This window comes from Echinops telfairi, unplaced genomic scaffold (assembly GCF_000313985.2).
Source record: "Echinops telfairi isolate 266 unplaced genomic scaffold, ASM31398v2 ScPeMD7_60;HRSCAF=208, whole genome shotgun sequence".
Classification (NCBI taxonomy): Eukaryota; Metazoa; Chordata; class Mammalia; order Afrosoricida; family Tenrecidae; genus Echinops; species Echinops telfairi.
This window is the reverse complement of record NW_022103958.1, coordinates 43,343,086-43,364,732: the sequence shown is the minus strand read 5'-3', so window position 1 is coordinate 43,364,732 and position 21,647 is coordinate 43,343,086. Positions and strand designations below refer to the sequence as shown.

Below are 21,647 nucleotides of genomic sequence, written 5' to 3'. Positions count from 1 at the left end.
AAGCTCATGCACAGCAGAAATGCCTCAGCCTCAGAGCAAGTGAACAGGTGTCCCCCCCAAGGTGAGCCCTCCAAGTGCGTGGTGAGACCCGTCCCACGCTGTCTCCCTGAGTCTCCTAGGGGTCAGGCCAGGCCAGCCAGCCTTCTGCTACATGATACAGGCCCTGTGGTCTGCCTAGGTATTCCCTTCTATCTATCAACTCCTACTGCCCCTAAGAAAGATCTTCTCCCAAGTCCTCTTGCCAAGGGGCTCTCCCGTTTCCTTCCAATCCTTTGCCTCCTGCTCCAGGCTTCGTCTCCCACCATCCTGATCACCCCGTTTCCCCAGGTGCATCCAGTCCTTCAACCACCATGCTGCTTCCCTGCTGGGTGGTCCACCCTGAGCTCTCCTGCAAACCCATTTCCATGATAAGACCACGTAAGAAGAATCTAGATCATTAAGAAACTGGAGTGGTTTCACGGGGAAGCAAGCAAGCAAGCAAGCAAAGGAACCATGACCCTTAGACACAAGTCGGCTTTGGTTCAGAAGACTCAGCGGCTTGATTGTAGAAAAGGTGTATCTGATTCACCCTTTCCTGGGCGGTGCAATCCTACATCCCAGCAGCTGTTTTTAGAAGTGCCTTGTGATAATTTCAACAGCCCTAAGCTATAGTATATTCAGTTTATTAGAGCCAAAGAAAATAAAAGATGGAATCTTGGGAGAAATTCTTCAGTAAGGTAGTCCAGACTCATTTACCACCCTCCTCTGCCCTCACTACACACACACACACACACACACACACACACACTCTAATAAACTGAATATACTATAGCTTAGGGCTGTTGAAATTATCACAAGGCACTTCTAAAAACAGCTGCTGGGATGTAGGATTGCACCGCCCAGGAAAGGGTGAATCAGATACACCTTTTCTACAATCAAGCCGCTGAGTCTTCTGAACCAAAGCCGACTTGTGTCTAAGGGTCATGGTTCCTTTGCTTGCTTGCTTGCTTGCTTGCTTGCTTCCCCGTGAAACCACTCCAGTTTCTTAATGATCTAGATTCTTCTTACGTGGTCTTATCATGGAAATGGGTTTGCAGGAGAGCACACATTTTCTAGAATCTACAACTAGATCCGGAGACTCCATGTTTTCCAATCAACAAAACAGTATTCGGCCAAGACAGATGTACCGAGCATCACCCCCTACTGAGACAGATGCACACATAGTGTCCCCTCCCAGCCCCGACACATCCTAATGCTCATTTTCCCACAGGCTTTGAAGAGAAATCTCCGCAGACCAGGCCAGATGGTCATTTTTCCCTCCTTCTCGGCCCGTTCGCCACTTTCTAGAGTCCCTCCAACTCAAAGAATTCAATTAACTGCCTGAAGATTGCCTCTTCCCCTCCCCGCAGCCTGCTCTCAATGTCCCCACCCTCTGAAGCCACAGAGGGTCACCGCAGGCTGCTGCTTGTCCTGCTCCAAGTGCAGTCTGTGCTCTTTGGGCTTGGCTGCCTCGACGCACATGCTCCCAGTCCCGGCAGTGGAACCAGAAGGCGTCACGGCAAGACAGCTAACAGCAAAGAGAAGCAGCAGGAAAGCGGGAGGCCCAGAACTCAGACCCCACCTTCCCGCAGGTGTCAGGTGGGCCTCCCCCACGTCGTTCTTAAGAGTCAGGCGAGTTCTCCAGAGATGGGGGGTGGTCCACAGCCTCTTTCCATCCCAGGTCAGCAGTTTGGCCATAATATTTGGAGTCTGCGCCCCTCCCTGTCCGCCTGGCCAAATTGCCCATGCCTACAAGCCAACCCTCATGCTAGGGATGGGGGAGGGCCAGCAGCATTAAGGATGCCCTGAGCTGGTCTTTTAAAGTATTTCAAAGTTCCAACTTCCTTTGGAGTGTCTGATGACTCTAATTTTAGAGAAGGGGAGCGCCCCCCACCCCCTGGGAAGAGTGTGCCGGAAGGAGAGAAGAGAGGGAGTAGGAACAGGCATGTTACTTTGCTGTTTAATCCTTAAGGAGCATAGAAGGATCCAATTTGTGAGTCAGCTCTGGGAAGCGGGACTGGCTGCCGGGGAGTGGGGAACAGCTGCAGCTCCGATCTGAGTTATGGACAAATCCCTCTTTGGGCCTTACAGGCTGCTGTGACATGACTCACCTGGAAGGAGCGCCCTGTGGTAACAAAGAAGAAAATCTGCCACTCTGGGCCGCTCAGGAGTTTCTTCCCAGACACCACTGCAGGGCATGGCTAACAGGTTTTTCCCTATTGCACAACAAAGGCCGAGCCTGTGGGTGGGGCACCCCAGTCCTACGATTCCGTGAGGGCACTGCCAGGATGCCCTTGTGTGGAGTCTCCCCTCCCTTCCTTCTGTTTCTTGGCACAGATCCATGGCACCCTATCAGGTGTCTCTGCCCTTGGGATTCCCACCTCCTCCTCCTCTCTCTCCTTTTTGCTCCCCAGCGCCAGCAATGCAGGTTCCTGAAAGAGCTGTCCAGCCCCCAAGGAATCTTTTTTTAAACCGTTTGATTGGGACATAACCTGCATATCGTACAATTCAATGGTTCAACATGATCAAGAAGAGTCGGACAATCATCACCACAATCAATTTTTGAACAGGTTCTCCTTTCTTGTGTTCCTTGTTTTCGGCTCCCCCTCCACCACCGCCCACACTGTCGCTCCTGCCGTATCAAGAAACCATTGATCTCGTCATGATCGCTACAGATCCACCCATCCTGGATTTCTTACACTGAAATACATACAACAAACAAACAAGCTAACAGCAGCAGCAACATGAAACAGAGAAAACCCTCAATAGAAAAGAAAGCAGAAAACATTAAAAACTAGAACAACTTTAAAACAGGTCCAAAGGGAGATTGAGTGATAAAGTGTTCAATTTTAACCCCGTGCATTCACCCCATCCATTGTCCAATGCACGCACTCGGCACGACAGCAAGGCTGCTCACATCCCTGGTCTGCAGTCAGAGGGGATGCACTGCGCACTGAATCCACGTGTACTTCCCAGGGGGGCCTGTAAGTGGGAGGTGTGTTCATTCTCCCTATGGCTTAAACCCAGAATGGAAGAAAAGGCCCCTCTGCCATCCCAGCAGAACCCAGCAGGCTGAGAGAACCCGCCCCAGCACCCAGAGCTAGTACCATGTAGGACACACCATGACTGGGCAGCTGTGGAATTCGGGAGAAGCAGAGAGGCCTAGAGTCCCGCGTGGCCCCTAAAACACATGCATCAGTCAGGTAACGTAGGGAAAGCCTATCTGAAAGAACACTGAGCATGTTCCTGCTCCGTGGTCTACTTTCAAGCCCAAAGAAAGCACTGTGTGTTTCCCGTAACATCTTGAAGAAGAAGTCCTTTAGGGTTTTTCTCGTCTTTATTTACAAATGCAGAAGAGGGCACTTTTTAAGTAGAGAAGCCAGAAGAGAAGGAAAAAATTGACCGGCATCTTCCCTTCAGCATTAATTCAGATCACAGCACAGAGGGCTTGACTTGTTTAGAGCGACTTCAAAGGAAATAATGGCACTGGCTCCTCCCCACGGTCCCGTGAAGCAGTACTATCATCATCTTCATCTCCCAGCTAAGACAGCTGGAGCGCGTGTAGGTTATGAGACTTGTTCACGGCCACCCCAGAAGACACAGGGCAAGGCCTGGCCATGGGGCTTACGTCTCTACCCCAATTAACAATCCATTGCTTGGGAATAATGAGGGCAACAAATGTATAGATGTGCTTTGCACAATTGATCTATGTATTGTGATGAATTGTATGAGCCTCAATAAATTGATTTAAAAATAAATAAATAAAATGCAAAAAAACCTCAAAAACAATCCATTGCTTTTTCAACCCGCCTCTTGGAACTGGCTTTCTGTTTAGCTCTCTTCCAATGTATCCAAAACCCACTTCCACAGAGTAAATTCCGACTCGGAGCAACCATCTATAAGGTCCCGCTGCAAATCTTTATGGGAACGAAGAGCTTCATCTTTCTCCTATAGAGCAATAGCTGGAGGGCTTTCTGCACCGCTGACCTTGCAGCTAGAAGCCCCCCACACAACCCACTCTGCCAACACAGCACACAAGAGTAGAGAAGATGGTAACCCGCATTTACATCACCCACAGAGGAGTTCACAGGCTCCTCCTACCTCCTCGCAATACCCCCAAATCTGGTCCTGACCCACAGTGCTACGTCACCTCTCCCCACAAGTACCGAGACTTCCACCCAGCAGAGGCTCCCTGGAATACAGTGAAAGGGAGCATCTCTCTTGAAGGGGTCCATCTGAGACCCTGGGCCACTGAGCTCACCCTAGTGGCCCCTCAGGCCACAACACAGGCACCAACATGTACATATCCAGGGAGCCAGCACTGGGGACATGGCCAATGCTTGCATTGGCAAGCTGACCCAGAGTGCATCAAGCCCCCTCCCCCCCCATTGTTTGCCAAAATACAGAAGGCATTCTGTTCAGAAAGTTCAAGAAGAAAAACCAAAGAGCCAGGATCACAGCTGTTCCCTCAGCCCACAGAGAAACCAAAGGCATCCACAGTCTGCTGAGGGTCAGGGGCCGCTTAAGACGTAACATGGCTGAAGCAGAAGCAGATTGCCTCACGAGCCACCAGGGTGGGAGGTGTGCTCTGAGTTCGTCCTAATCACGCTGCTGCCAAGCCAGCATTCCTGCCAAGAGTCCTTCTCCTAGGCACACACTGAACTGTGCTCACCCCCACCGCCGGGCCCTGTGTCCCCGACTGCACATCTATCCCCACCTCTCCCCCGAATCAGCACAAGTTTTCGTCCCAAAGCAAAGCACCAGCAGAGCAGACGGAGGACACACGTGGCCGCTTGTGGGCCCTGAAATTTGGTTGCAATAGTCACCGAAAGGATTCGCCAGGCTCAGCTACACTATTTCCTAGCTCCTGGGGCTCCGTAGCTCTTAGCAGCTGTCAGAGAGCGCTCAGGCTGAAACATCTGGAGAAGCAGCTCTTTGCAGGTCCCCCAGCCCAAGCCATCTCCTTCCCCAGGCCATTTATCTCTTAGGAAAGTCTGTGATCAACCTTATTAACCAAGGAACACCCTCTGCCCTTTACCAAGCTACCTGGCTGGGGAGACCCCCCAGCACAGATATTCCTACAATATTCTCCCCATCCTAGTAACTCTCCAAAGGGACCCAAACTGGCAGTAGGTGCCTCCCTAAGCTTAATAAACTGTGTGTGTGTGTGTGTGTGTGTGTGTACGGGCGTTTCTTCACTACAGGTCAGACATAGCAGCACCAGGAGACAAAACAGTGTTCTCGAGGTCAAAGCGAATCACTCAAAAGACAAGGAAGTTTCAAGAGCCACAAACACGATGCTGAAGGGAAGGGAATGTATTTTCTCTGTAGCAAAGGCTGGGACAACACCGGTGCCCTCGTACCGAATAAAAGCAAGAGGATGATTTCTATGGTGAAGACAAAAACAACACCTCAGACCCAGCCAGAGGGAGATCAGCTCGATCTGCACAGTCAAGAAAACTGACCGTTTCCCTCCGTAAGCTAATAGACTCCAACTGTCGAGCATGACATCATTGCAGAGCCCCAAACCCTGAGCGCCGTGCAGACACTCACTCGCTTGCCTCCCAGGAAAACAGCCAGGAAAGGAGGGAGAGCCACTGTGAGCTGGGGCTGCCCTTACCTGAAGGTCCTGGTGCCTCCCTGCCCACTCCATTCTCAGCTGAATCTGGCTCCCAACGCAGTCCGATGGGGAGCCCCGGGCCCCCAAACCCACTGGCTTCGGCTGCGATACCTGCTGAGTGCTTCCCACAGCTCCTTCCTCTGACCTTCCGCAGAGCTCCTCTGAGCCAACTGAGCAGGGCGAGCGGCTAGCCGGCCAGGCCGGTTGTCATGGAGACCCTGCTCTCCACCGCCAGCCTCCCAACCTCTCCTCGCTCTCTCTCCTTCCAGGCGCTCCCTCACTGGGCTGACTCTCTCACTTCCCCACCCGAGCCATCTCCCTCTGTCTCTCTCCCCTATTACCCCAACTTCCTCCTCCCAACAATCTCTCTCTGTCTCTCTCTCTCTCTCCTTTCTCTTCTCACTCAGTTCTGGGAGGCTTCCATGAAACAGCACTGCCTTTTGATCAGCACAGTTTTTGCTGCATTCCACGCCTCCTACCTCCCTTCCACTCAAATAGGGGCTCTGGGCCGCTCCTGGGAACTTGCTGGAACAGCTCAGAGGAAGAAGGGAGAAGACAGTGAGCGGACTTGTTTTAGTGTCTCCTTGTTTGATGCCTTGGAAGAGCTGGGGGGTGGGGGTAGGGGTGGGGTTGGTAAGTTAGCTGGAGTGCTTGGAGGGAAGCAAGCCCTTCCTCTGGGTCCTGGAACTAGGGGGGAGGAGGGAGCAGAGGGTGGAAAGGGGGCAAGAGGGACTCAGAGGCAGTGCCTCGACTTGTTTGTGCATTTGGGGTTTTCCGGGGGACGGAAGCTCACTCACATCCCAGGAGCTCGCCTGGACTGGTCTCCCTGCTTACCTTCCCGCCTAACAGGGCCGGCCGTGGAGATGGCTCTAACCAGCGCAGGGACTCATGGCACTAGGGCTGGTGTCCAGGCACGCTCTCATCTTTCTGGAACCGTGGGGGGGGGGGGGGAGAGACGAGATCAGGACAAATAAAGAGTCTTAGGCAAGTTCAGAGTCATAGTCCAGGCAACAGACACAACCCTGCTGAGTGCCTACAACTACAGCTTTCCTGTGAACTGCTGTCACCCTGCTCTCCAAGGGCTAGTACACAGCCTGGGACCACTTGGTCGGGTGCTCTGAGTTTAGTGCCCACAGGTGCCGCAGCATAGAGGAGGACCCTCCAGGAGATGGACTGACACAGTGGCGGCAACAATGGGCTCAAACACAACAATGATCAGAGTGGTACAAGTATATCTGTTGTCCACCAGAGAGCTATGAGTCGGAATTGACTCCGTGGTGTCTGACGAGGACAAGTACACTTCTGTGTTTTCCCTAACAGCTTTATTGGCACATAATTTACATATCATACAATAGTTCGATCCTATCAAGGGGCAATTGTCCATTCAGCACCACATCAATCTTAGAGCATTCCCCCACACACACCATGGTGAAATTCCCTTGGAAATGAGTTGTATACTTCTATTCTGTAACATTCTTTTAACATGCGTTATTCGTCGTATCTTCGTCATCTATGAACACACTGGATGCTTCACTATTGCCATTTTATAGATGGGAAAACTGGGAGATCAGTTGTGGGGGGCCACAGTTTATACAGCTAGTTAGGCAGGCAGAGGACAATGAGTAGAGAGGCCAGGTCAGTGACCCCCTGAAGCCAGTACAGAACTTTCCCTTACAGTACACTCTCATCTGCCCTTGGAAAACACACAGCTTTTTGATAACAAGTTGTAAGATACAATCTCGGACTCCCAGGAGAAGGTGCGGTCTTTCCGGTCATGCAGCCCAGACTGGCAGGTTCTCTTGGCCTGAACATAACGATGTGGGGAAAACCTTTACCGGTAGCTACATATTACTGCACACTTTTCCAATGTAGTAGGATAAATCTTGGCTTGTTTGCTCAGCACAATTGACCTGGAAGTTTAGACTGACATTTAAAAAAAAAAAAAACAATTTTATTAGGGGCTCATACAACTCATCACAATCCATACATGCATCCACTGTGTCAAGCACATCTGTACATTTGTTGCCCTCATCATTCTCAAAACACTTGCTTTCTACTTGAGCCCTTGGTATCAGCTCCTCATTTTTCTCCTCCCTCCCCGGTGCCCCCTCCCTCATTTACCCTTGATAATTTATAAATTATTATTATTTTGTCATGTCTTACACTGTCCAACGTCTCCCTTAACCCACTTTTCTGTTGTCCATCCCCCAGGGAGGAGGTTATATGTAGATCCTTTTGATCAGTTCCCCCTTTCTATCCCACCATCCCTCTACCCTCCTGGTATCGCCACTTTCACCACTGGTCCTGAAGGGATCATCTGTTCTGGATTCCCTGTGTTTCCAGTTCCTATCTGTACCAGTGTACATCCTCTGGTCTAGCCTGATTTGTAAGGTAGAATTAGGATCATGATAGTGGGAGGGAGGAAACATTTAAGAACTAGAGGAAAGTTGTATGTTTCATCATTGCTACACTGCACCCTGCCTGACTGGCTCGCTTCTAGACTGACATTTTCATACTTAACGTGACACATTTAAAACCTCTCAGAGATCGAACCATTTGCTTCACTTCACAGAACCAGAAAGTCACAGGTCTAGAAATCGCATGGAAGCCTCCCAGGCTCTTCCAGAGAGTCCTGGAGAGTGCCCCAGGCAGAACAGGGTACATGACCTTGACAGTTCCTCACCCCTCCCCTGGAGCCATGTGGCCTTGGACAAGTCACTTAACCTCCCAGTTTCCATGGGTCTAAATCTTCTCCCTTGAACAACTCAGAAGGTTTAGAGGAGCACAGGAAGAGAGGGTGCCGGTGAAAGGACTCCAAGGGCAGTCACTGAGCAAAGAACACCTTCATTCATTTTTCTCAACTGCTCTTCAAGCACCACCAGAAGGAAGGAAGGAAGAAATGCCCGGGCAGCTAGTCCCCAGACAAGATGAGGACACCGGCTCGCATAGAGGGCTCAATACTTCCCCGGTGTAGCTCCTTTCCAAATGCCTGGGTGCTGTTGCTTTAGTGCTGCAACCAGGGCTTCAAAGGGGACACGCGCGTGTGTGCTCAAGCCTCAGCTCAGGAATCCCTCCCGGGTGGATTCGAGTGTCCCAGGTCGACAGAGGAAGATAGGATGGAAGGGCAAATGCAAATCCAAATCTCCAAGCTTCTCCCCTGCCTGCTCCCGACCACAGAGTCACCAAATCCCAAGTTTCCCTCAGCTTTTCTGCTGACCCTCACAATGCACATTCCACCTGCCCAGCCTCTGCGCTGAAAAGCGGCCAAGCCGGCTCACTTCTACAGTACAATACCCATCGCGGCTACAGGACTACGGGCTGCTAACATTGATTGATCCGATCCCTAAGGCGGTGAGTACGCTGCAAAGCAGTGGGGAGTTACCCTTCTCAAAAGTAGCCCAAACCTCAGAAAGCCTCCAGACCAGACAGAGTGCAGGCCATGCTCCCCCCCTAGTGGTGCCCCGCAGTTACAGCGGCTCCTCCGGCCAGTCCTCGATGAGCTGGAGCAAAGCCAAGGGGTCCCACTAATGGGACAACCAGAGTCTGCTTTGAGCTCTTTCACGGGGAGGGAGGAGCTGAAAGCAGCAGAAGCCAGTCCTGGTCATGCATGTGGATTCTGAGTCTCTCCACTCTCTCCACACATCCAATCCATTAACCAACTCCAGATAATTCTACTCCTGAAACATATCTCTCTGTCCACCGTTCCATACTTCCGTTCAATCTCTCATCTTAATTACTGTACAAGCCTCCACAGTGCTCGCACTGTCGGTAGCCACCCTTGCCCTCACAAATTCAATCAGATCACGTCACTTCCTGTTTAACCCACTGCACTTCGGATAAAACCCAAGTCCTCTCCAGGTCTTCCCTACAAGGCCTGTCTCCAGCTTCCTCTCAGCCCACTTCCTGCCTTCTCCTTCTGATCAGTTCCCAAAAGATGGCCTCTCATCTTGCTTCAGCTTGACTCTCACCTCCTCCCAAAGGCCTTTTTTGATCCTCCAATCTAAATGGGGGTCCTTGTACCAAACACTCAGCACTCACCCTGATTTGTAAGTATGTGTGTGTGCAATGATTTGCTTAATGTCAGTCTCCCTCCTTGAGTTCCTTAAGACTAAGGACCTGGAGTGTTTCACTAACCACTGTATTTCCTGCACTTAGTATGTAAGGCCCAGCTCACAGCCGGTACACTCAATAAATATTTGCTCAATGAATACAGAAAAAAAAACTCCTTCCTGTGCTACAAAAAGGAGATTTAGAGCTGCCACTTCATGACATGCGCAGTTATCTTTGCAGACTAAGAACTACAATGACCTCTCTTTTCCTCATGTGCCTTGCCTGTGGGATCAACCAAAAGTTCCTGCAAAGTCACCCAGTGGTTGATTTCCCAGAACTTTGCCACTCGCTCTCCTGCGGATGCCCATCCAGGTGCTACAGCCCCTCCCATTACCAGTGCTCACATGCAGCCACTCCACCACTACAACGGCATGGCCAACCCGACCGGGTCGCAGGAATGGCTCAACACCCACAGGATGAGAAGGTCTTCTTGGGTCATTTCCATTCAGGGACAAAAAGCCATACTCTCACCTCTACTGTGCAGGTAACTGTGCTTCTAAAAAAAATTTTAAAACAACAAAAACCAACCCTGAAATATACATCTTTGCTTTAAAAAACCCAAAATGATAAAATGTAGATTTTGCAATTTGGAAATTGGTTTAAACTGTAGTTTGAGAAAGGGTTCCATTGTTTAAAAAGAAAACGTAAGCTGTTCTCAGTAAGAACAAAGGCAGCGTGACTAAGCTCAGCCCCATCACTGCAGGATCACCGAACCTCCAGTCTCTTCTGGCCTCATCTCTGGCCCACAAGTTGCTTGCTGCCACCAACCCATTATAAGCACAACCACAGCAGGGTTCTCTGAAAACTGCCTGCATTTTTCCTATCCCTTCTCCTATTGTCTATGCTAGAGGAGCCCTGGTGGAGTGGTGGCTGCTAATCACAGGGTCAGAAGTTCAAAAACACCAGTTGCTCCTAGGGGTTAACATGGGGCTCTCTGCTGCTACGAAGAGCCACCGTCTTAGAAACCCAGAGACAGCTCTGCCCTGTCCGACAGAGTCATCAAGAGTCAGCGCCAACTCCGTGGCAGTGAGCTGTCTATGCTGTTACCTTCACCTGAAGAGCTCGCTCTCCTCTCGCCCTCCTCCCCCTTTGCCTCCTTCTCTCCAGACTTCAAGGTTCAACTCGGTTATCGCTTCCTGGCAGAATCAGCTCATCGGTTCCGAATGCCCACAGCAGCTTCAAGGTGCCTTTTCTAGGGTATTTACCCCACTGTAGCTGTTACTTGTGCCTCTGTCTACCCCGTAGACGCGGGCCCCACCAAAGCCTATCTCTTGTATATGTCATCCAGAGCGGTAACCCACCAATGTGCATGGGAAATGAATCACTGAAAAGACTCTTCCAAAATCAAAACAACAAAGTAAAAAGAGTTCTCTCTTTATAAACGAGGAAATGTTTGTGGATGTACCTTGCAAGTGGACTTCTATTGAATCAAGAGGGGGGAAATATCCCTATAAATAAATATACATATATACATACACACACGAGTTATGTATACACACATGTATATCTGACAGAATCTAGATTCGGTCACAAAAGGAGTTATGATATTTTCTTGACGCGCTAATGACAATGGAAAGTCTGTACCTGAAAGCATCGGAGTAAATCTTTTAAGGTCATTCCTTATTTTGAGACCAAAGGAGTTCAAAGAAATGGAGGCAGCATTTTAAGCTTACTAGATCCTAGAATGCCTGAGATGGAGAATAACTTTAGGTGCCTCTGGAAAGCCTAGTTCCCAGTGCCAAGGTTAGGATTCGGCAGGGCCTCCACTGAAGACATCCACTTCTGCCCGAGTACCAGGAATCAGGCAGGTGCCTTCCTCACTTCTCCTGCGTTAAGCTCATGTGAGCCAGCAGGCTTACAAAGGAGACCTTGAAGGCTTGACAATTTTCCTTTTTAACCGGTGAGTGGCGATGCAGTGGCACTGGTAGGGGCCATGCAGTCAATTCTAACGCACAGTGGCACTGTGTACAGCAAAGCACTGGCCGGTCCTGCGCCTTCCACACAATCACTGCTATGTTCATGCCCATTGTTGCAGCTACCTCGTCAACCCACCTTGCCAAAGGTCTTCCTGTTTTTCACTGACTTCTGCTTTACCAGGCATGCTGTCCTTCCTCCGGGGGCTGGACCCTCCTGCTAACACGTCCAAATAACGAGATATTCAATAGTCTTCACCAATGCAGTCATCAGGTACATCGCTTGGTAAGAAGGGAAAAATCAGAAGTCTAGAAATAGAAAAATCAGCAGACTGGAGTCTCGTCCTGGCTCCCAGCTCTCTCAGGCAGTGCGACCTTGGGCAATTCCCTGTCCCCCTTCAGGGCTTCTACTCTTTCCTCTGTAGAAGGAGCTTCCCCCGAGTTGCGCGCCAGGAGCCCTTTTCCAACTGCAGTGCTCCACAGCTTCTCTATTGTCCCGCTGCTCTCTGAAGGTGTTCAACCAACGGGCAAGAGGAATTCTGACTTTTCAGAGTCCTTTGTGTCCCACCCTTTCAGCACAGCCCCTGGCCTAGGCTCTGGAGTCATCTGCTTAGGATCAGAATAAAATAAAAACAAAATACTATCGCCAACTCCTCCAGGAGGAGATTCAGGCTTCCTGCCCAATGAAGGCTTGAGAGAGAAGAAAGCCAGCAAATCCAGGATGAGGAAATTAGGACATGATCTGGGAAGTGCCCTGAAGAAGTCGGACCGCCAGGGATGCACATCCTACCCATCGGCCTGAGACAAAGCCACCGCCCTGAAGCAGAAGAACTGGCGCTCTACACCACCCAAGTTCTCTTACAAGCCCATCTGCGTACAGCACGGCAAGCACAGGTGCTCGACTGGGGCTTGTGAACCAACAAAGCAACTGCCTCTCTGCAGATGGTAATCCTGGCCTCTGCCCGGGGGCCACATCTGGCAGGGCCTCCAGTGTGTTGGCCACTGCTAGCCACATTTTGCTTGCACTGTCTTCCTAGGAAAAAACAGAGAAATTCCCATTCTATGTATTCAAGTTCTGGAATTTTATTCTAGGAAATTCTCCCAAGCCCTCACTCCTGCCTGCCTCCCGCCCCTCAGCCCTAGGGCTCTCCCTAGAAGAGTGTGGGCTTCAGCCAACAACACCGTGTAACACCGGGGCGGAGCAGCTACTGAACTACTTGATGCTGCCAGACGTCCAGCCCTGGTTCACAGGCTTTGCAGCTCTCAGCCCTCAGAATGAAGCCCAAGGACAGACCCCCAGGGCACAGGGCACTCTCAGTCCTTTGTTTATCTGTCACAATCTTCATCTAGAGGCATATTTCCTAAATCCCTTAAGTCCACAGTCCTGCTGACCATCTTCCTCTGTTAAGTCTGAGTGTTTTAAGACCCAGGCCACATAAACACAGGCCGGGGCACAGGAAAGACTGGACCAAGCAGGCAGCACGTCTACCCTTTCAGACTGACCCTCTCAAGTTATTTTGGCTTTAGGACTTCACTGGTTATGCAGGAAGTGGCAGGATGAGGGAGGTGGGGTATGACGCAGAGGACCCGTTTCCGGTTGTACAGGCAATCCTGGGTAGTTCTTGGATTCCAGACATCATCACCCCAGTCTCTGCTCGCATCTTCTTCTGGACTTCCTCCCCGTGTCTTCTGCACACCTACCTGACTTTCCCTCTTCTAATGAGGGCACCCGTCATGGAAGGAGGGTTCGCTTGATGCAGCAGGGCTTCATCTTAGCTCGAAAACATCTGTAAGGCCTCCTTTCCGAATAGAGCCACGTTTATAAGTACTAAGTGGACACGAAGATATGTGTCGAGGGGACTCAATTCAACCCACAGCACATGCACACACGTACACAGCAAAGAATGCCAGACACACACAATTTATCTGGACTTCCGAAAAAACCTCACTTGATCTTGTGGATCAAAAAACGAGCAACACGGGCAGGCTGAATGGGTTGGTTATTTTGGGCTGCTGGGCCCAAACCACACCGCAGAAAGGATCAACATCAAACCACGTACAACTCTGGACCACAGAGAAGCTTAGACACTTCCCATCTGTCCTGGATCCCATCAAGGTCACCTGCTTTATCAACCACCTGGATAAGGTGTGCTAATCAAGCATGCCAAGGACAAACTAATTAGATAATAAAATACTAGAGAGAATCAGGAGAAGAAGAACCCTCCATATGGGAACCATGGATTAAAGATAAGATGTGTGTGTGTGGGCAGGGCTAGTTTAAAAGAGACGATGATGATTTAAAAAGGGAGACGATGTCATGGAGTCCAGGAAGAAAAAGAATGTTTGGAAACTGATGGTGGAAGCAATTATACAATTCTGCTTGCCGTGATTGAACTCTGGAATAATTTATGTATCAACTCCCAATTAATAATATATTTGAAATAAATAAGAAAAAAATAATAAAGCTAAGATGAAACAAGGAGAAAATATATCATATGATACTGAAATTTACAGGGGAAAATGCATGGCAACCGGATAAAAATGGTGTCATTGAAAATGACCTAAGGATAAGCTCAACATGAGTCAGCTGAGAGGACATCAAAAGTCAACGTGATTTTGAGTTTCCTTAACGGAAATCCAGAGACTAGACCAAATAAGGAGCCCTGGTAGACTGATTACAGATTGGACAGTTAACCACAAGGTCAGCAGTTTGAACCTAGCAGCCACTCTGAGGGGAGAAGACGGGGCTTTTTTTTTTTTTTTTAACTTAAAAATCATTTTACTGGGGGATCATGCAACTTTTTTTTAAATCATTTTATTGGGGGGTTCATACAACTCTTATCACAATCCATACATATATCAATTGTATAAAACACATTTTTACATTCATTACCCTCATTATTCCCCAAACATTTGCTCTCCACGTAAGCCCCTGGCATCAGCTCCTCGTTTTCCTACATATTATTCTTTTTATTTTTCATTGATTCAATATTTTTTTCCAATCATTTTCTTAGGGGCTCATACAACGCTTATCACAATCCATCAATTGTGTAAAGCACATTTGTACATTCATTGCCCTCATCATTCTCAAATCATTTCCTCTCCACTTAAGCCCCCGGCATTAGGTCCTCATTTTTCCCCTCCCTCCCCGCTCCCCCCTCCCTCATGAGCCCTTGATAGTTTATGAATTATTATTTTGTCATCTTGCCCTGTCCGACGTCTCCCTTCACCCAACTTTCTCTTACCTGTCCCCCAGGGAGGAGGTCACATGTAGTTCCTTGTAATCGGTTCCCAGAAGATGAGGCTTTTCTAGTCCCATAAAGAGTGACAGTCTCAGAAACCCACAAGGGGGGTTCTTCCCTGTCCTACAGGGTCACTATGAGTCAGGTTTGACTCAGTGCATCGAGTGAGCTCAATAAGCTTCAGGTCTTACTTTACACTTCATTCTGGTTAGACCAAAAATGTTGCCATGTCTTCAGAACAAAGTGTAAAGGGAGTCTTAGATAACATTTTATGAAAGAATAATAGTAATGTATATTTTATCAAAGGGTCACAAGGGTGGGAACAGGAGGGGGCAAAACAAGAGGAGCTGATACCAAGTAGAAAGAAAATGCTTGGGAAATGATGATGGCAACATATATGTGCAAACGTGCTTGGTACAAACGATGCATGGATTGTTATAAGACCTGTAAGACCCCCGAATTAAAATGACTTATTTTTTTTAATTTCATGACAAATACACTGATGCAATCAGATAAAACCGAAAGTCGACAGAGTTGCGCACACTGGGAATAAAATGTCTTGGCCTGAGGGGCTTTAAGTCCTCCTTAAGAGGAAGAGGACTCCCTGGGAAGGTCAACATGCTCAGCTGCTAGGGGCCCCCGCTCCCCCAAAGAAAGGCTGGAGGCCCCAGTCCATCCAGGGCACTTTAGACGCAAGGCCTGGCAATGGACTTCTGCAGCGTCTGTCACTGAAACCCTGTGGAGCCCAGTTCTACCATGACCCACACAGCCTGGCCCAGGGTCTCCGTCACTATACTAGCTAATACCGGGTTTGGGTTCCAGGGTTCGAGAGCAGAGAAGAAAGTCAGCCCCTTTATTCCCGTGGAGTTTGTCGAGGGACAGTCGTGACAAGATGAAACACACGTCACAGGGCGGAGAGACAGCTGCGTCCAAACCTAGTCTGCCCTGTGCCTCTCTGGCTGCTCCCCATTTGGGGTTTTGACCTTCGAAGCTTTAGTCAGGCCATAGTGCAGCTCAGGAATTCAAACCATGCTTCCCCACCACCATCTCCCCCGCAGCATGGTGAGTCACGAGCAGCATGACCCAGTGGTGTTTTTAACTTGGAGAATAAGTTCTTCCGGACCTGGAAACTTCTATACTAAGCAGATATCCGATAGGCGTTGGTGAGCAAGGGCTCGGGCTGACTACAGTATACATGCTGTAGCTCCTTCAGGCAGATCAACATGGCGGCTGATTTCCCCCTCCTGGGGAAGCTATGGATGCTAACAAGAAGATCCAGAAGAGACAATTGGTGGTCCCTCATATCTCAGAACAGTAGTTCGCAACCTTCCTGATGCCGCCACCCTTTCATACAGCTCCTCGTGTGGTGGTGACCCCCCAACCATAACATTATTTTCATTGCTACTTCATCACTGTAATTTTGCAACTGTTATGAATCGGGCAAACCCTGTGAAAGGGTCGTTCGACACCCCCCCCCAGCGACCCACAGGTTGAGAACCGCTGTCCTAGAAACATAGAAGGTCGCCCTGGCCCACCTTGCATCACACACTAAATCTACCTCAACTTTCTACAGTGGAAAATGCCTTACTTTCTCCTCCAAGACTCTCTCAGGGGCATCCAGTCAACAACTCCTAGTGACCCAAGACTAGGATCCTAGAAAAATGCCGAATGTAGGCGATAATTAACTCTTCCCTTAAGTATATGGGCATTAGGTGTATATTTCTTTTATGTGGACCAGAGGTTGTTTGGGGTTTTTTTTCTTAATGCAAAACAAAGCTACTTATAAAAGTTCATTCACTCCCCAGCCAATGTGGAGGAATCTCTTCCATAGCTGGAGGGAAAAGATGCCGCAGAGGTAAGAAAACATGAGTGGGATCATGTGGGAATACAGCCAGGGGTGTGGAGGAGGCGGGTAGAATCGTTTAAGATCCTGAAGGAAGAAACAGGAAGAAGCTGTGTGGAAGTCTGAAAAGAGTAAATTTGGGGGAATTCCTGAACACCCACTCCCAGAGATGTCAGGAATACACTTGAATGGCACTCAGCCTGAAGAAGAAAAACAAAATCTTTCCCAGCCCCCCGAAAGTACTTTGTTCCCTCCCCATCTGGAATAACAAGGTTGCTTGTCCTTCAAGTAACTAGCTGTCAATGATTGGGGGGCTGGGAGGGGGCCCAAGTATGAAGAACAGACGGGACTTAATTCTCACAAGGCTGTGGGCCTCCAGCAGCTATCATCAGAGGCAGTGATCTCTTCTAATCGAACCAGACACAAGCAGTCAGTCAGTCGGCAAGGTCATGAACGATGGCTGCCACTCACCACCCAGGCAGAACACATCTATCGGTGAAATTCCGGCACAGTTTTCCCAAAGAAAGAGCTCACAGGAGCTGAGGACGGAAGTCTAGACGTTCAAGGGAAACTTGGCAAGAGGGTGACGCTTGATTTGGTGTACTCCCCGCCAAAGAGTCACCCAGTCACCTGCTCCCTTTCAGACTCTCAGGACTTCCCCATGCACAAGCCCGTAGAATGACCAGCACCAGCCCCCCCAAAGAGTCAAGAGACCTAAGAGAGCCTGAGAGTTGTCAGAAACCAAGGTAAGGGTCTCTATAGGAGGGGGGCTGTTTTCATTGTGCTGCAGTTATGGTGGCTGGTTTCACAGGTGAGACTGCCTAAGCAAGTTTCCAGGAGTTGTGGTGGTTTAGCAGGGACGCATTGGGCTTGTTAAACCACCAGGTCAGGGGTTCGAACCCACCAGCTATTCCTCAAGAGAAAGTGGAGGGGGGGGGGGCTTCCTGCTCTATAAAGAGCAACAGCTCTAGGAGCCCAAGGGAGCAGGTCCTACTCTGCCCAACACGATCAGCATTGACTTGATGGCAGCTGTTCTGGGTTTAAGCAAGTTTCTGAAGACGGGGCCCTATTTCTCTGCCACACCACGGATGGCTTCACAAAAGACTGTCCAGGAGTTGTGGTGGTTTCACAGCTGGACTACGTCTGATCTTACCTGCTGCTCCACGGGCAGGAGAGAATGTGGTAGATCTTCTAGATTAAAAAAAAAATTTTTTTTTTACACTGGCCCTAAAACGTCCTCCTTCTGCTTTGGAAGCAAGTCCATTTCCTCCCTAAATCACTATTACCTTAAGGGGGCATGAGGGTGGGGAAGGGAGTGCTGGGTAACCCGTAGCAATGTTAGTTGGAAGGAGAAAAAGAACAAGATGCTGAGAAATGAACTTCAAGGACAGCTAGACAAGAAAGGTGGGGTATACAGTGGAGGATGTGGAGGGGGCGGGCAGAATTAGTTAGTTAGTTAGTTAGTTAGTTAGTTAGTTAGTGTCCATGGGCATGCTCAGAAATTCCATCTCCCAGCCAGGAAGGGGTGGTACACCTGGATTGGTGTGCTCTCTCTGTCTCTCTATCTATGTGACACACAAGGTGAATATGTGTGTGTGTGTGTGTGTGTGTGTGTGTGTGTGTGTGTGTACATAATCTCACACAAGGTGATTCCTGGAGGAGTTGCCCCTGTCAACAGCAGCTGAGTCAGAGAGGGACAGCACAGGAGAGGACCAGATGGACAGTGACAATTTAGAAGGGAGTCCACCGACCTCACTTCAGGCTCCATTCAGTTTTGTTTTATATGTTTTATTTTCTCTCCTAGAAGGACTTGAGCAGGGCGATGCCTGTCTCCAAAAACTAAGCCTGGAGGTTCTAGCCACACCTTGCTTAAAACATCCAGGAGACAACCCCAAAGCCAAACAAAGATGCCCCATTCTCTGACAAGGCAGCACTTCTCTGGTGCGCTTTCCTGACTCTTGGGGCAGTTGAGTGGGTGGGAAATCCTGCCGAGGATGGTCGGAGACCACCGGAGCAGACAAGGGGCCAACCAAAACCAACCTACTGCCATCGACTCTGTGCTGACTCACAGTGACCCCGACAGGACAGGGTGGAACTGCCCTGTGAGCTTCTCAGCTTGCAACTGTTTGGGGAGGGGGAAAGGGCTCCCCTGGTGCTTCTGAGGATTTTGCACTGCTGACCTGTGGGGACCCCTGAAAGCAGACAAAGGGCACTCTTTAAAATAAGGTGCTGGTCTTTGTCCTCAGCCCTCGATCTTCCTGCTCCCTCTCCGCTGTGGGAAGCTAGGAGAACGGAGACAAGAGCTAATTTAACCCACTGATTGTGTGTTAAAGGACTCCCAAATGTTGGCTTGGATCATGGGGTCACATCAGTAAAAACAGACAAACTGCCCATCACAAGGTGCCCTGCTCTCAGCATGTCTAAGCTGAACCGAGAGGAACTCGCTCCAACACAGGAAGTTATCTAGACAACAAGACAGACGAGAGAGGAAGGAGGGCAGAAATGAGAAGGGGGAAATGAGACCCAAAAACACCCCAAACAAAACCCAACAAACCCAGGGAAGGAGGAAACAAATGACGAGAAGAGGGGAGGGGAGGGAAAGGGGGCGTGGGGGGGGCGTTTTTTGTCTGGCTGTGCATGTTTCAAGGGGAGGTAGGCAGAGGAAGTGAACGCACAAACATAGTCATAAATCTAACTCTGCAAACACTGACTTCCTAGCTGCCGATGGCCCGCTGGCTACTGCAGCAGAGCCCTGTCTTCCCCAGCAGGTAGGTTCTGTGCGGTGATAGGCACATACCATGACAATTGTGCGGGGTCAACTTACTCTTGGAACTTCTCTCTAAAAGCCACCAGTCTGGAGACAAGCCACGCTCCCTCAAGAAGCCCAGTGGTTACTTAGTTCACGTTCTCTAGAAAACTGCCATCGAGTTGATGCTGACTCCCTGTGGGTTTCCAAGACTAACTGTTGACAGGGGTGGGATTGGGGGGAGGCGGGCAGTCTTTCTCCCTGGGAGCTAGAGCCCTGGTGGCAATAGTAGGTAGGTGTGTGCACAGAGTTTCAATCTGCATGCTCTGCACTTCAAAACCACCAGCAACTCCTCGGGAGAATGACTGGGCTTTTAACAGTGACCCTCAGTCTCGGAAACCCACAGGGGGTCGCTACGAGTCACTCACGACGGGAGGGCAGTGAGCTTGGTGTCTTGGGTAAGAGAACAGGCACAGGCTGACAAGGGTAACAACTGCCACTAAACCGGGCACTTCCTAGTCGTAAAGCCTGATCAGACTGAATTCCTCTCCTCCAGAGGGACACCACTATTGGCCATGGGCCCTCCCACTCCAGCACAGCCTGCCAACATTCTCCTTTGCTTCCACCAGGGTGCTTCCAGAGTTCATTGGGGAATTGGAGTCAAAGGATTGTGGACTCTGTCCACCAACTGGTCGAAGCCCTTTACTGGTCAGCAGGAGAAGGATGGGGCTTTCTACTCGCGTAGAGAGTGAGTTACAGTCTCGGAAACTCACAGGGGCAGGTCTACCCTGCCCTATAGGGTCGCCAAGAGTCAGCATTGATTCAATGGCAGGAATGGCAGGGAGTTAGAGAGAGTACCCCCAGCCCTCAAGCACCCAGGGGGTGGGAAAATCCTGCCTCTGAGCATGGAGATTTCCTCTGGTTTCTGAACGATAAACATGCCTTATGGTTAGTAATCAACACCATTTAGAGCTTCTCAAATTGTTTAACAAATGTTCTCTCTCCCAAGAGATTACAAGTCCCCTACTCATCCCCACCGAGGCCACGCCAACTCCTCATGACCCTGTGGGCTGTGCATATTGACCGGAGCAAAACCTTCATCTTTGTCTGGAGGAGTGAGGGACTGGTGGGTTTGAACCACAGACCTCGAGGTTGGCGGTCCACTTAAACCACCAGAGCTCCTTAATCCCCTAAACGTGGGGAAAACAAACGTGATACAATGTTTCAATCTTCTACAGCACATAGCACAGCTCAGGGAGTAGTTGTTGGCTGTCTGATGACTGGAAAGTAAAATCTGGGGTTTTCTCTGGTCTTTAATCCCTCACAGTACCCTTCCTGCCTCTCCCCCTACTTCCTCCCACTGGAGGGGAAAAGAAAGCCGCCCACCCCCCACCTCCAGTATCCCAGACAGAAATCAACTCGATTCGAGAATGAGCCTGAGCGTGTCATGGCAGCACCCAGCATTTGATCAGCTCCGTCTTAATGTCCTGACCAGCCTGCGTGGCAGCACCAGCTGCCCACAATGTCTGGTAGTAATGGAAGATGCAAGGACAAAGAGAGCCCAGACTTGTAGTCCTCTTCTACCGAGCATTTGAAATCAGGGCCTTGGAGGCGGGTTGGCTTCAAATTCAGCCCCATTTGTTCTCAAGTCCCAAAGAGGCAGGGCACCCTTGGGGAGCACTCTGTAGCCTGCCAAGGCACAGACCGCTCCCATGGGTGGAGCCAGAGAGGACTGGCAACTGTGAAGCAGCTTTTCAGTCTTGAGGCTGCCCCCACCCTGGGAGGTGGGGATGCTGGCTGGCCAACCCACTCAGACCCAACACAGCTGGCCCAGGATGCTGAGGACAGGGCCCTCCCGACAGGTAAGAACCACAAATCTATATTATGGGCATGAGGTGGGAAGGACTGTGGAAGGCCAGCGCTATTCTCAGAGGATGGCAATCAGACCCCAGGTACTTCGCAATCCCAGCACAATCAAGCATGCCCAAACCCACCTGCCCTCTGGTCACACATCTCTGCAGAGATTGATTCTCAGCTTCTTCCCTCTCCATTCTCTCTTGCCCGATTCTGTTCATTAAAACTATTCATTCCGGCCCTACTTGCAGGACTTTACACACACACACACACACACACACACACACACACACACACACAC

At 49.9% G+C, this 21,647-nt stretch overlaps 1 protein-coding gene across 6 annotated transcripts in view; it reads right to left on the bottom strand.

Moving 5' to 3' along the window:
* Positions 1–21,647, bottom strand: part of DENND2B (DENN domain containing 2B) — a 201,060-nt gene that overhangs the window by 113,148 nt on the left and 66,265 nt on the right. Inside the window, exon 1 of one of the 6 annotated variants that reach the window (XM_004716392.2) lies at positions 5,639–5,839. The exons of 4 other annotated variants lie outside the window; for them this stretch is intronic. The gene's annotated coding sequence lies outside the window, so the exon portion shown is untranslated. Of the gene's footprint in view, positions 1–5,638; positions 5,840–21,647 lie in introns of those variants that run through there. One more of the 6 variants, XM_045290878.1, reaches the window with a different exon arrangement.